Source organism: Choloepus didactylus, chromosome 23, assembly GCF_015220235.1.
Source record: "Choloepus didactylus isolate mChoDid1 chromosome 23, mChoDid1.pri, whole genome shotgun sequence".
Taxonomy (NCBI): Eukaryota; Metazoa; Chordata; class Mammalia; order Pilosa; family Megalonychidae; genus Choloepus; species Choloepus didactylus.
This window is the reverse complement of record NC_051329.1, coordinates 31,130,763-31,146,909: the sequence shown is the minus strand read 5'-3', so window position 1 is coordinate 31,146,909 and position 16,147 is coordinate 31,130,763. Positions and strand designations below refer to the sequence as shown.

General features: G+C 44.8%; 1 pseudogene; it reads left to right on the top strand.

Annotated features, from left to right (window-relative positions):
* The first annotated feature begins 9,828 nt into the window (after positions 1–9,828).
* Positions 9,829–10,497, top strand: LOC119519116 (annotated as a pseudogene).
* Positions 10,498–16,147: the final 5,650 nt, after the last annotated feature.

The window sequence follows — 16,147 nt, the reverse complement described above, 5'->3', positions numbered from 1 at the left end:
ATAATTTAACCCACTCAAATGTTGTTGTTCCTTAAAATGAACTTGAAAAGAGAAGAATTACCAGGGATCTTGACTTGGGAAAATAAAAAATAAAAGAATCCTCGTTCCTCTGACTTAACCCAAGGCAGCAGGTTTGATTTAGTTCCTCAGTGGCAAGAACAGGGGAGGGACAGTGATCTCACTTGGCCTGAGATAATGCAGGGCCACCTGCTCTGTGGTGTGTTCTCTGCAACTCTGGGCAGGCTCATGCTCTCAGGCCAAGTGATCCAGAGCTCCCTCCATTCTCCCCACCTCAACTACCTCTCAGTATCAAGAAACGAATCATATGGTCCACATATTAGATGGCTCTTTGCTCAGTAAATAATGACCACAATTCTGGCAGCTGTCCATTCACTATCTCCTGGCCTCACCATGTCAGGGGTCTGGGCTCTGCCTCCTGGGTCCTCTGCTCAGGGTCCCCCCGGGCTGGAGTCCAGGTCATGGACAGCTTCCCTCTCACCTGGAGGCTGACGGGGAATCTGCTCCATCTCCTCAGCAGGACTCATTTCCTCAGTGCTGTGTGGTGGGGTCCCCAGCTTTCTGTGAGCTGTGGGCTGTCAGTCTCCCTCTGCTCCTGGAGGGGCCTCAGCTCCCAGCCATGTGGTCCCCTCCTAGGGGAAGTTCCCAGCAGGGCCCTTTGCTTTCTCAGGACCAGCAGGAGCACCTCCCTCTCCAGTTTACTAGGAGACATTTATGAAATATAACCTACTCACAGGAGCCATGTCCCATCACTTGACCAGGTAGGGCAGTCACGGGGGAGGGATCCTCCATCTTTGTCATATTTTATTGATTAGATGGAAATTACAGGTTCAGCTCACATTCACAGTGGGGGTTTATACAAGGGGTGAATAACTGGAGCTACCAACATGTTCACCCTCCACAGTCCATAAAAAGAAACATTTTTTTTCCTGTTCAATTACACTTTGAAGCCTGGTGTAAAAATCACTGCAAATTTGCTGAGGAAACAGTGAGAACTAGGAGACTTGGGCTCTGTTCTTTCACTGTCCCCCCTCACCCTGTCCTTCCATCTCAGCCATGCAAAATGGGGGAGCATTTCTTTGAAATCAACCCCCCTGCTGTCTGGACTACCCATCCCCTCCAATCTCTGACCACTGTCCTGACCACCTCTGGCTCCTTCACTCACTCCTTTCTTAGGATGTGCTCACTACAATGGCTGCTCCATCCTTCAGTAAGAAAACCCCAAGGACATGCCAACATGGGTCTTAATTTTCCCCATATATTTCAACCAAAAGAACATATTGTAATGGACTGAATGTAGAAGGAGACATGAGAATCCAACTGACTGGTATATAGCTGACATTAAAGAGGTTGCAAAAATATAAATGTACCATCCTTTATGCTAATTTTTCATTAATTTTGAAACATGTGACTAATTTTCATAAAAATGTGTTCATATTTAGATATGATGGCTTAAGTGTATATATTTATAAAGTAACTTAAAAATCAATATTTTACTTTTTCCATTTTAATTAATGGGGTTAACTAAATATTGATAGATTTGCTTTAATGATAAATACTCTTTGAAATATTCAAGAATTTTGAAGCCATGGCCAGTCCTAACACCTAAAACTTTGAGAACTGCATATCTAGGAAGGAAGCTCACAATAAAGGGCAGTGTTTTTCTCAGTTGGTGACAGCTTTGCTAAGAGTTTCTTCTCCTATCATTGCATCTGGTTGGGGGATCTTGAGCAAGTCCTCCTCAGGCAGTTTGGGAAGTGGGGGTTATAAGCACCATCCCCTCTCTCTATTCATTCCTTCCCTTTATCTGAGGATGCTCCAGTTTGATAAAGCTTCACTGAAGAAAAGCCAATGGCATCTGGGGTTCTTCTGTCACATGGGAAGGCACATGGTGATGTCTGTTGGTCCTTCTCTCCTGGGCTCCAGTTTCAAAAGGGCTTTCTCCAAAATGTCTCTGGACATTTCCTAAGTGTCTCACCAAACATCTGGGTTTGTGTCAGCTCTCAGCTCTCTTAAAGAGTCCAGTAAGCTAATTAAGATCCACCCCAGATGGATGTGGTCACATCTCCATGGAAAAATCTAATCAAAAGATCCCACCCACCATTGGGTGGGTCACATCTCCATGGAAAGAACCTAATCAAAAGATCCCACCCACAATAAGTCTGTCCCACAAGATTGGATTAAAGAACATGACTTTCCTGGGGGACATAATAGATCCAAACCAGCACAGAGGGTTTAAAGCTAAATCAATTAGTAGTGTAAAATATATATCTTTTTGTCTCTCCATGATAAAGCTTTGTCTGTCTTAATTGTTTTTACTGTCTCATTTTTAGCATAAATTTCCTAGAACAATCTTTAATTTCAGTCATGATTTAGCAACACACATATCCAGTTGATGAGGCAAAGAGCATAAAGAAACACAAAATGAGGAAACTTGAAGTGTGGTTCCTGTCGGAATAAGAAGAAATAGGGCTCTGATGGTTCCCTGGGACCTCTCCCCAGTAGAGCCCAAACCACCAGTCCCACCTGCTGTTCAAACCCAGGCCTGTACCCCAGCCTGATGCCATATGAATTGGTCATCAATCTGCCACTTCATTATTGTTTTCTTTGCTGCTTGCAATAACCCATTTATTAAAGGAATCATTGTAAGAGACAGAAGTCTTTAGTAGTAATGGATGGCCTCTCATATTTTGAATGGAAAGCAAAATCCCATGTCTCTATGGAGAAATTCCACCTATGAACACCTTGTCCTCACTGTGAACAATTCATGAGGCATCTTCAGAAGTCCTCCTGGCATTGTTCAGGGGCCAGGTCTTAACATCAAGAAAAGTGGACCCATGGGACACATAGAGACAGTAGAAGATTGTTCCCAGTCACTCTCACCCCCACACTCTGTATCCTCCCCATTTTCCATGAAAAGCCAGTGAATAAGCATTTCTGAATCACTGAGTAACACAACATCCCTATCTGAGTCCACATCACTTTCTAGGAACCCATTCAGACAAATTGTCTTGGTCATGCTGAAAAGCCATCTCCTCTGGAAGGAAATGAGATCAGAGTCCAGGATCTTAGGATGTGCAGGGATCAAGGGTGCAGAGGACAGGCCCAGTGTCAGTGAAGGCAGGAGGCCAGTCTGAGGGGAGCCCCTGGACACCAAGCCTAAAGCAGGGGGATGTCAGCTGCTCTTGGTTCTCACCAAATATACAGAAGCTGGGGAAGACCCCATCTTGGAAAGATTCCTCTAGATTTCCCCCTTTCCACAGTGAACAATCCTTGGTCTTCCATGGGTTTTTCTCCTCCAAGCCTTTTCCAATCCCCAGCTCACTTCACTGTCCTCCTTTCCTTCAGGGTTCCTGCTGTCTAGTTTCTGAGAGGATCTTGCCCACCAAGGGGCACTGTGAGGCCAGAACTGTCAGCTAAGGGGGTTCCTCAGAAGGAAGGTGGGGCTGGGGGCTGTGCCACAATGAACCAGGAGAGGATGATGGAGAGGTGAGATGCAAGAAGTAGGGGTAGGGATTTACTAGGAGGAAATATATATGTGTACATTTGGTTGTGCCATCATCAGAGGGAGGTTTGCAGGTTCCCTGCAGTTGCTTGGTGGTCAGTGTACTTGGGGAAGTGAAATGGGAAGCAGGGGCCCCTCATGATCATTTGTGGAGCTCCTGACTGGATGGCAGTGGGCAGGGCTTATCTGTGTCATTGCATGAAGCTGTTATTCATTCATACTTCAAGCATCAAAAATATTCCATTATGCATCTACCACATTTCTTTATCCATTTATGAATTGATGGACTCTAAAGGAATTTTTCTCCCTCCATGACATGATCAAGGGATCCTTTCTGTATGAAGAGTCTTGCTATCCTGTCTCTATAATCACTTCAAATGAAATAATAGGAAACACAATCAGTTCTCCACTCCAGGGCTCTCCCCAGGAGAGGGTGAAGGCTGCATGCTGGTGTCATTCTTTGAGCCTCCTGAGGAACCCCATGTTGAGGGACATCTTCCCCTCTACCTGCTGTCTGGACAAGCCCTGGATGGGATGAAGGGGGCAAGGCAGGATGTCCTGGGCCTCAGCATCATCAGGTCAGCATGAGATGGATTTTTCTTTTTTTGCCTTGGCTCTGTCCTTTCCCAGATTCTTTGTTCAGGATTCTGGTGAGGCAGCAGCTCTTCCATTTTGTGCTCATCAGGTCTCATAGAAACTTTTTCCAGTTCTGCATTTGTCCTGTGTCAGCATTCTACAACACGAAGGAAAGGAAGAAATTCACTTGCAATTCACCTTTTCTATATTTTTTCTATAATGGTGTGATTGTACAATATCTAAAGGAGAGTGGGTGAAATTAATATTTACAGCTAAAATAATTATCAGAAATGCAAACACATCCATAAATTCCTGCATCTACCTCTGCCCCTGCTCCCAAACAAATCCATCTCCCCAAGCAAACAGGATCATGAACTTGGCATAACCCTCTATTACTTTTCTTTACATTCTTTCCACCCAGGGACACCTCCCCACAAAAATTCTTGCAGATTTGTAATAGTGAGTGTCAATTCCCCTCCCCAAATCAGTTGAGTAATGAACAGGCAATGTGTCTTCTAGATGAGGTCCCCGGAGACAATAAGCTTAACTGAGACTTGGGGTCAGTGTCTACTGAGCTTCCCTGGGGTTCTCCAGAGCCCCTTCTGTAGAAGGCAGGTGAGACAACAGGGAACAAAAAAGGGACCCCATTTTTTGGCCTCTGGCATTGGTGGGTGCAGGCCACCTAACCAGCTCCTACCAGGAACTTCAGCAAGACATTAGTTGCCCCCTATTTCATGCTGCTTATATCTATGCAGTCCCCAGGAGTGGTCTGAGAACACTGAGAACACTTCTGTGGGAGGGGAAAAGATGATTCCAGGCTGATATGGGGTCAGGATATGCAGGAGAAACAGGAAATTCTTCAGGTCATAAGCAAGACAAGACTAGTACAGGTGGGGAAGTTCAGATGAGAATCCTTGAAAATCCACACACACCCAGGCAGCCCATTGCTGGGTCTCCATGATGGTGTCATTGCCTCTAGCACCTTGGCAAAGCAGTGTCTTCTGACATCAGCCTTTCAGTCCCTTGCCTTTCAGGGAAGAATCTGGCTCACATATGATGATTGGAGGGAAGTGGCCACAGAATCAGAAGCCAGGAGACTCACAGTGGTCTCTTATGAAACAACCAGCCCAACTCTCTCATCACCCTCAATCAGGTAATTTCTCCATAGAAACATCTCAGGACAGTGGGGTTCATTGTCTGCATTTCTCATATATTGACACAAAGGCTGAGAAAGGACTGTTCACTTAGACTAGAGTGGAAAGGGCAGAATATGGAGAAGCAAGACTCTGGGATATTTGACCCCTGCCTGTTGCTCCTACTTAACTTCAAGGGCTTGTCCAAGCTTTACTGGGATTTGACAGGCAGATGCCCAACAATGGGTTGGACAAGGCTGCACTGGGGGAGACCCACTCACATTAGCTCTTGGGATGTTCATGTGGACAAAATGTAAAGAAAGGGCAGGGGGTTCCTTGTGGGTGGGCAGCCCCTCTCCTCACAGCCATGGACCCACAAAGGCTCTGGGCCCAGCCAGGGGCCCCAGGGGAGTTTCCCAGCCTGAGAGGGGCCCTGAGGCCCAGCCCTTGCCCAGCAGGGAAACAGCTCCTCAGGGCCTTCCCTCCCATGGGTCAGGACAGGGGAAGGGAACCACTTCCAGTGAGAGCCACAGTCAGCAGCATGCAGGGCTCTTCTTTCTGAGGAAATGGCTTTCATCAGACACACACCAACTTTTCTTTCAAGGTTCTTAAGGTAGAGTTTATCAAGTTGACTGTCCTATACAAATTAAAAATTCAGTTTTGAATTTGATAAGCATCAGATTGGATTTTGATGTTTCATTCAGAAGTTGCTGTCAGTTCTAGGGGAGGGCTCAAGCCCCATATAAGGATGATGTCTCTGGGAGGTAACTAATTTCCAGAAACTTATTAAGGTTGCCAGTTTCTGGGCCCCAGGAAAAGTGAAGTTGGAGCCATGATCTAAACAAACCAAAAAGGGCATGTTCATGTCTAAAATATGCAAACCATCCACAGAGAATGGGGTCAAAGACGACCATCCTGCAAATAACACCCACTGGTGACCTCAGGGTGTCCCTGGGTCAGGAGTCCAGGCTCAGCTTAGTGACTCATCTGCTCAGGGTCCCAGGGTCTCCTCAGATTGAGGTCAAGAAATGGTCATCTGTGCTCTGACCTAGAGGCTCCTCTGGCAAAAAGGCTGCTTCCCTGCTCTTTGGAAGAATCCATTTCCTTGTTGCTGTTGGCTGAGGCCCTGGCTCTTTGTGGACTGTGGGCTCCCCTTCCTCCCCTGCCCCTGGGGGAGCTCAGGGCCCCCTGCCTCATGGCCCCTCCATATGGGAAAGTTCACAGAGAGGTCAGCACTTCTTCAGGGCCAGCTGGAGAGACCCTCCAGTTTTCCAATGTGGGGACATATACAGCATAGGGGATAGTGTGCATGGCCTCCTATTACATTTGCTGTATTTTATTGGTTCAAAGCCAGCTGGCATTTTCATCCACATTTGATGGGAGGGGTTTTTGCAAGTGTGTGACACATTGGAGTCACCATGTTCCCACCCCATGAACAGAGATCTTTTTATCCATCAAAATCCTTTTTTCCTTTTTTTCTTTTTTTTTGGTCTCCTGTAAGAAAGTTCTGTAAATTTTGCTGAGGAAATGGATAATATAATGAAACTGTTCCTACCCTTTCTGGATCTCACCACTTGCCCCATCCTTACTTCAGAATCTCAACCTGGGAACATTTCTGTGATCAAATGATTATCTGTCCGTATCTAGCCCGGCCCTCACTGTTCTGATCATGGTTCTGAACCAAATCTTTTTCCTCTATTCACTTCTTTCTTAGGATGCCTTCAGTTTCATTGGGTCCACTATATTCCACTAACAAGACCTGAACAATATTGTAGTATGATGACATATTTTCCTAAAAATGTCAAGCTATATAGCAGATTGCAATGATGGAATGCAGACATTAACCTGAAAATCCAACTGTCTTTATTTTGCCAGACAATAAAGAGATTTTTCCAAGAATTTTAATACTTGCTTTAGAAATATTTTGTAATTTGGAAAAGAAAACTAATTTTAATTAAAATATGCTTATATTTAGATGTGATAGGTTTAGTTTTATTGTTTAATTGTAAGAACTATTTAATATGGCAAGTATTAATGAACTTAAATACATGAGCAATATATTTTTGGGATACTCAATATTTCTTAAGATTATAAACCTGTCTTTATGGTAAAATGTTTGCGTACTGTTGCCCAAGAAAGGAGGCTTACAACAAATAAAAAAGGGAGTCTTTCTCATGTGGACAGAAGATTTCTAACAATTCTTTTCTCCTTATATTTTTATCTTATTACTGAATCTTGTAGAGGCCCTGTATGTCCCCTGGAATGGTTGGTAGCAAGCATAGTTATCTCTCTCTACTCATTCCCAGTGGGTTCTCTGAAGTTTTGCAACTAAATCAACCATAAGTATTAATATGTACTTTAGACACATTTATCAAACTTTGTCTATTTTAATTCTTCTCCTTCTTCATTTTTTAGCATGGATTCCCCAGATTATTTGTTAATGAGATTCATGATGTCAGCAACACACAGACTCCAGCAAATAGGCCAAGAGAGTGGAAAAATGCAGCCAAACCTGAAGTGTGGAGAGGGGTACTTTGAGCCTGGAGTTGGGGATTTTCCTAGCCTCATCTCCACAATGAGGCTCAAGAGACACAATTCCATTCCCTGGATCCAAATCCAGGCTCATACCCAAGACTGATGCAACTGAACATGTCATCTCCTCTGCCACTTCATTTCTGAGGTCTGTATAGAGGAGGCATGCTGCTTGAAAGACCAGCTCTAAATAATACATGAATAAAATCAAGAAGAGGTCAGGAAAGGCAAAATTTTCCCCTCAACTTCTAAAGAGAAATCAGATTTCTGGCATCATTATAACAAAAATTTCCTTCCCCACACCCCAGCTCCTATTGAGAACAATTACTGAGGTGACCCTCTTGTTTAGGGATTTTGGTACCTAAGATGTTGGACAAATAGATGCTGGGTGGACAGTGATGCTGAATGATTGTTCTCAGAACATTCTTACCCCCAAGCTCTGCATCACCAGCCCAATTCCTATTACACTCAGCTTGACATGCAGCTTCCCACTCATGAATGACCAACATCCTCATTTCAAGTTTCCATGTCTTATCTCTCTAGGGTCCTTTAAATCGAAGTCTTTTGGGTGAAAGGGAAGTTTTCACAAGAAGGAGGTGAGCTCAGGCCCAAGTTCTCAGGATGTTCAGAGATAACTGGTGCTGAGGACAAGCCCAGCATCCTTATGCAGACAAGGAGGCAGGTCTGAATTGAGCCCCTGGACAGGCACCCACTGGGAGAACCACAGGATGACAGGTTCTTTGGAGCTAGGACATGTACATAACCCAGGAACAGATGCCATCCCTGGGTTTTCATTTCATATTCCTCTGTCCAGAGCATACTCCCTGTACCTCCCCTTAAGTTTCATCCTTCCAAGGCCTTTTCTAAGTTCCAAGGCCCCTTGGTTTGGTCCCCTAACCTTCTCCAGTGCCAGGTGTCTTCTCCAGGTGCAGGAGGTAATGTTTTCCACTAGAGGGCACTGTGGGTGCAGAAATGGCTGAGGTGGAGCGTCCCACAGCAGGAAGATGGGGCTGGGAGGGCTGTGCTGCAGGGAGACAGTGAAACAGGTAAACTGTGATGGAGGTTAATGAAGTGGGATGTCAGAGCTAGGGCTGGAGCTTGCTAAGGAGGAAAGCATAAGCTTGTAAGTGGGTTTGTGACAGGATCTAAGGAATATTTTCAAGTTCCCTGAAGTTCCTGTGGGGACAGTGTCCACAGGGGACATGGCATGAAGCAGGAAACAATGGGAGCCCCTGCACTGCCTTCTTGATGCTCCTGATCTCCCACCTGCTGGCAGTGGCAGATCTTATAAAGGATAGGAGGTGCTTTTGGTTTGTAGAGGAAATGCTTTTGGTTTGTAGAGGGGTTTGTGGTAATGAAGGGTCCAAGTGTCTCTCCTAGAGCTTGGTCTTGACCTCTGAGTTTGGGAGGAAGGAGAGAGGAAAGGTTGTGAAAAAAACATTTTTAAGAAATTTTATTGACACATTAGAATTGAAATGATATTTTTGAAAAAATCTAGTATAGAATAAAAGTGCCATATAGTCTTATTTGCAAAAAGTATAAATACATATATACTATTCATTTCTTGTATTCATTCAATAATTTTTGATGATCTCCTTGATGGACTTGATACTCTGGGATGCAGGGATAGAATCATGAGCACCTCCCTGTAAGTGTCTCTTACCAGAGCTAATTTATATTTATCTTGGCAAATGCCCTTGTGGTTGGTGCTGGAGTTTGTCACCAAAGAGCATGGTCCTGGGGACCACACGGTCTGGGGAGGGAGGACTGCCCCTGGGGAGAACTCCCTTTTCCTCTTGGAGGCCCTGGGAGGGACTGGCCTGGGCCAGGGGCAGGGAGCCCTTGTGTAGGCCCCAGGGTCACTCCCACAGGCCCGGGGCTCACACAGGTCTGTAAGGGCTGGGGGAAAGCTGGGACTCAGTGGCCTGAGTGACTGCACAGCAGCTCTGTGTCAGCAGCCAGTCTGAGAGTCTTTAAAGAGAACACATTTCTCAGCCACACCCTCCTGGCCGAGGTCCAGGAGGCAGGACACTCTGTAGGACCCACATCAACACTCGATCACCATAGGGGACAGTGACAAAAGTCAGGGCTCAGTGAGCTGATTTGCACGAAGTCCTCCCCAACACCCAGGCAGCCTGGGGGATAAAGTCCCTGGGTCTGTCCTGCCCCCCTGTGGGTCTCAGAGGGCAGAGCTCTGGGTGCCTCCACTATGGCCTGGGCTCCCCTCCTCCTCATGCTTCTTGCTCATGGCATAGGTGAGACACCCCACTTTTGGTACATGGGTGACCCCTTTCTTCATTCCTTCTCTGGCCCCCTTGGAGCCTTGGCCCTGAACTGTCTTTCTTTTCCTTTTCAGGGTCCTGGGCTCAGTCTGCCCTGACTCAGCCTCCCTCAGTGTCTGGGGCCCTGGGACAGATGGTCACCATCTCCTGTGCTGGAAGCAGCAGTGACATTGGGGGTTATAACAGGGTGTCCTGCTACCAACAGCATCCAGGCATAGCCCCCATACTCCTCACTTATGATGTAATAAATGGCCCCCAGGGATCCCTGGTTGCTTCTCTGGCTCCAAGTCTGGGGACACGGCCTCCCTGAGCATCACTGAGCTCCAGCCTGAGGACCAGGCAGACTCACTGTGCATCACACACAGACAGTGGTGCTTCCCACAGTGGTCCAGGTTCATGGGGAAGTGGGACCAAGACCTGCCCTGAGCTCACTGAGACCATCCACTGCTAATTTCAGTCTCTCATTCATTTTGTTTTCTTTCATTACCATTTTACTTTCAAATAATTACAAACTTATAAAAGATTGCCAACATAATATAAAGGGCTCCTGTACATCCTTCACACAGCTTTATAAATTTTTAACATTTTGCTACCTGCCTGATCATCCTCTTTATCTTTCTGTGTATGTCTCTCAGTATTTATTTAAATATAAATCTATGCAAACTATTCAGTTCTTAAATACTTGTGACTGCATTGTATACGTCATGACAATTTCCCATTAATTATTTTTGTAGCTACTTCACAAAAAGTTCCCATTTAAAAAATAAATGGTCTTTTGAAATTGTGTAACTCAGTGGTTTTACTATATCCACAAGTAGTGCAACCATGACCTCTATCTAAGGCAGAGCATTTCAGTTAGTCCAAAAGGAGACTCTGTACCCACAAGTGATCATCCCACATCACTCGGCCCCCAGCACCTGGTGATGCAATAATCCATTTTCTGTTCCTGTGGATATGTCTTTCCAGATCCTTTATTTTAAAGGTTTTAATGCAACTTGTGGCCCTTTGTGTTTCTGATTTTATGCTTAGGATAAGGTTTTCAGGGCTTATCCACATTGTGGCAGGTGTGAGTTTTTCATTCTCTTTTATGACCCAATAATATTCCATTTTATGGATATACTACACTGTTCATACACTCCTCAAGTGATGGACTCTCATTATTATTTTTCTGTCCATTCTTTTAAAACCATAGGATTAGCAATGATTTCTGGATGAAGGGTCTTGGAAATCCTATCACAACCATCAATTCTCATGAAAAAGTAGAGATCACAACCAACACCTTATGGCTGTCTCCAGAAGGGCAAAATTGCACTCTTGTGTCATTCTTTGAGCCTCCTGAGGAACCCATGTTGAAGGCCATCTGTCTTCCCTCCTGTCTGATCTCTGGACAAGCCCTGGACAGGCCAGAGGGGGCAGGGAGGGAGGGCCTGGGCCTCAGCATCCTCAGGTCAGTGTGGGACAGCTTTAGTGTAATCTTTGCTCTGTCCATTTCTTTCCCAGTTTCTTTGTTCAGAATTCTGGTGACTTTGTTCCCACCACCTCCAAGGCCACAGAGGCAGCTCTTTCAACCTGTACACATCATGTCTCATGGAAACTTTCTCCAATTCCACATTTGTTCTCTGCCAGGGTTCTAAGTGATTAAGGAAAGGAAGAATTGAGTTAAAATTCACCTTTTCAGCATTGTTTCAATTACTGTGTAATGTATCATCTCTAAAGATGAATAAGTGAAATGAATACTTACAATTTAAAAAACTATCAGAAGTGGGAACACATGCCCCATTCCTGCATGAACCCTTCTCCTGCTCCCAACCATGTGCATCTCCCCAAGTAAACAGGATCATGTACTTGTCATTGACCCTCTATTACTTTTCTTTACATTCTTTCCATCTAGGAATGCCCCCCAAAGAAAATATTTGCAGATTTGAAATAGTGAGTCTCAACCAACAATCCAGCTGAATAAGGAATGGGCAATGTGTCCTTGAGATGAGGCCCCTGGAGACATGAAGCTTAACTGAGAGTCAGGGTCAGTGTCTGGCTGAGCTTCCCTGGGGGTTTCCCAGAGCCCCTTCTGTAGAAGACAGGGGAGACCACTGGGAATGAAAAAGGGACCCCATGTTCTTGCCTCTGGCATTGCTGGGGTGAGGGCCACCTATCAGCTCCTACTGGGAACTTCAACAGGACATTAGCTGCCCCATGTTACATGCTGCTTAGCTCTACAGAGTCTCCAGGAAAGGTCCAAGACCACTTCTTTGGAAAGGGGGGAAATGATTATTCCAGGCAAATATGGGATCAGGGCATGAAGGGGAACAGGAGTATCTTCAGGTCATGACCAAGACCAGCCTAGCACAGGTGGGAAAGTTCAGATAAGAATCCCCAAGAATTTGGGCCACACACACCCAGGAAGCCCATTCTTGGGTTCCCATGATGGCGTCATTGCCTCCAGCTCCTTGGCAATTAGCAGTGTCCTCTGACATCAGCCTTTCCTTCCCTGGCCTATTGGGGATCTGGCTGGTGGTTGATGACTGGAGAGAGGTGGCCAGAGAATTCAGAAGCCATGAGACACACAGGGGTCTCCTTAGAAAACCCCCCATCCCAACCCTCCTATCTCACTCATTCAGGTAATATGTCCATAGAAACATCCCAGGGGCGGTGGGGTTTATGTCATTTCTCAGATGGGGAAATGGAGCCTGAGAAAGTATGGTCACTCAGATTAGAGAAGAAAGGGCAGAATAAAAAGAGGCAAGATGGTTCAGGATATTTGACCCCTGTCTTTTGCTCCATCTCACAAGGGCTCCCTGAGTGGCGTGGGATTGCCCCAGCTATTAGAAAGAATTTGCAGGGAGATGCTTCAGCCCAATGGGGTGGGAAAGGCTGCACTGGGGGAGACCCACTCACATTAGCTCTTGGGACATTCCTGTGGACAAATTGTAAAGAAAGAGCAGGGGGTTCCCTGTGGGTGGGCTGCCCCCTCCCCTCACATTGGTTGACTGAAAATGGTCTTTCCCCAGACAAGGGCACTGTGGGAGTTTCCCAAGCCTGGGAGGGGTCCCAAGGCACAGGCCTTGAACAGCTGGGAAATGGCCCAGCAGTTTCTCCTCTCCCCTGGACCAGGCATGGGGAAAATGGATGGCCTTCCAGTGAGAGCCACAGCCAGCAGCACGCATGGCTCTTCTTTCTGATAGAATGCCTTTCATCAGACACACACCAGCATTTCTCTTAAGGTTAATAAGAAGAGTTCATCAAGGTGAGTGTCCTACACAAATTAAAAATGCAATTTTATGCTTGGTAGACATCAGATTGGATTTTGAGATAACATTTGAAGTTGCTGTCAGTTCTAGGGGAGGGCTCCAGCCCCATGTATGGATAACATATGGGAACCAAGTAATTTCAAGAGACTTGTTTGTGTTGCAGGTTTCTGGGCCTCAGGAAGAAGAGCATTTGCAGCCATGATCAAAACTAATCAAACAACACATGCAGGTCTAAAATATCCAAACCATCCCCAGAGATGGATCACACACACCCATCCTGCAAGCAACATTCACTGATGACCTCAGGGTGTCCCTGCATCAGGAGTCCAGTCTCAGCTTAGCAACTCATCTCCTCAGGGTCCCAGGGTCTCAGACTGAGGTCAGGCTAATGGTCACCTGTGCTCTGACCTGGAGGCTCCCCTGGCAAAGCAGCTGCTCCCCTGTGCTCTGGAAGAATCCATTTCCCTGTTGCTGTTGGCTGAGGCCCTGGCTCTTTGCAGACTGTGGGCTCCCCTTCCTCCCCTGCCCCTGGGGAAGCTCAGGGCCTCCTGCTTCATGGCCCCTCCATAGGGAGAGTTCACAGCAGGGTCACAATTTTCCCAGCCAGCAGTAGGCTCTCTCTCTCCCATTTTCCAGTATGGGGACGTATATCACATAGGGGAATAGTGTGAGTGACTCTCCTGTTACATTAGCTGACATTTATTGGTTCAAAGCCAGTTGGCATTTTTGTCCAAATGTGAAGGGAGGGTTTTTGCAAGTGTCTGACACATTGAGGTCACCATGTTCCCAGTCCATGAACACAGACTTTTTATCCACCAAAATCCATTCATTTTTGGTATCCTGTGACAAAGTTCTGTAGATTTTGCTGAAGGCATGGATAAAATTATGAACCTGGTCCTGCCTTTTCTGGATCTCACCACTTCACCATCCTTATTTCTGTCTCAACCTGAGGAAAATTTCTGTGAATGACTGCTGATCTATCCAAAACTAGCTCTGCCCTCACTGTTTTGACCATTGTTCTGACTGGAGTCTTTTTCCTCTATTCAAGTCTTTCTTAAGATACATTCAGCATCAATGTCTCCTCTATCTTCCTCTAACAAGACCTGAATGACATTGCAGTGTGCTGACATATTTTCCTAAAAACATCAACCTGTAAGTAATATTGCAATGACTGAATGCATAAGTAGACCAGAAAATCCAATTATCTTTATTTTAGCCACACAACAAAGAGATTTGCCAAAAATTTTAATACTCCCTTTAGAAGTATTTTTTTTAACTTGGAAAACCAAACTAATTTTCATTAAAGTATTATTTATATTTAGATGTGTTGGGTTAAGTATTATTGTTTAACTTTTAAGAAATGTTTAATATGGAAATATTAATGGACTTTAAAACATGAACAAATTACATTGGGGATACTTAATAATTTTTAAGATTATAAAACTATTGACAACAAATGTTTGAGAACTGTTGCACAAAAAGAAGGTTTACAACAAATAAAAGGAATTTCTTTCCAAGTCGACAGAAGGTTGCTAACAATTCTTTTCTCATTATATTTTTATCTTATTACAAGTATTGTGGAAGTCCTATATATGCCTGTATTAGTTAAGGTTTTCTAGGGAAAAAGAACCAACAGGAAATATTGGTAAATGTGAGATTTTATAAAAGTATCTCACATAAGTGTGCAGATGCATGAGGCCAAATTCTGTAGGGCAGGGTGCAAGAGTCAAAATTCCATAGGGCAGACAGTGAACTGGCAACTCAGATGAACTCCTCAGGAAACACTTTGCTGGCTAGCTGAAGAAGTGAAGGTCCTCTGTCTTTCTCCACTAAAAGTTTTCAACTGATTGGATTAAATCTAGCTGATTTACTTCTCTCACTGAGGAAGACTTGCCCTTTGTTGACATAATCAGTCACAGGTGCAGTCTATGGACTGATGTCTTAATAAACCAGTCTTCTGGTTTATTGACCAGCCACAAATGTTCTTGCAGTAATGGTTAGGCCAGTGCTTGCTTGACCAGACACCTGGAAACCATCACCTGGCCAAGTTGACACATGAACCTAACCATCACACTCCCCTGGAATGGTTAGAAGCAAGCATGTAGTTTATCTCTAGTCATTCCCTGTGGGTTCTCCAAAGTTTTTCAACTAAATCAATCACAAAGATTAATATTTATTTTTGACCCTCCCATTATAAAACTTTGTCTCTTTTAATTTTTCTTCTTTATTTTTAGCATGAATTTACCAAATTATTTGTTAATGAGAATCATGATGTCAGCAACATACAGACTCCTGCAAATAGGCCAAGAGGGTAGAGAAATGTGGGATACAGGCAAACCTGAAGTTGGGAGGGGAGAATTTTGAGTTTGGAGATGGGGATTTTATTGGGGAACTTTCCACAGTGAGGCTCAAGAGACACCTTCCATTCCCTGATTCCAAATCCAGGCCCCAACTTCAGACTGATGCATCTGAACTTGTCATCTCTTCTGCCACTTCATTTTTGAGGTCTGTAATTGGCAGATATTCTGCTTGAAAGACAAACTCCAAATAAAACATAAGTAAAAGCAACAGAGATCAGGAAAGGCAAAATTTTCCTCTTAGCTTCTAAAAAGAAAGCAGATTTTTGATATCATTATAACAAAAATTTCCTTCCCAGCACCCCAGCCCATACTGAGAACAATTACTCAGGTGATCTAAGAACTCTTTCCCCTCTTGTTTAGGGACTTCAGTTCTTAAGATGTTGGACAAACAGATGTTGAGTGGACAGTGATGCTGAATGATCATCCTCAGAACATTCTCACCCCCAAACTCTGCATCACCTCCCCATTCCTACTAGACTCTGCTTGACATGCA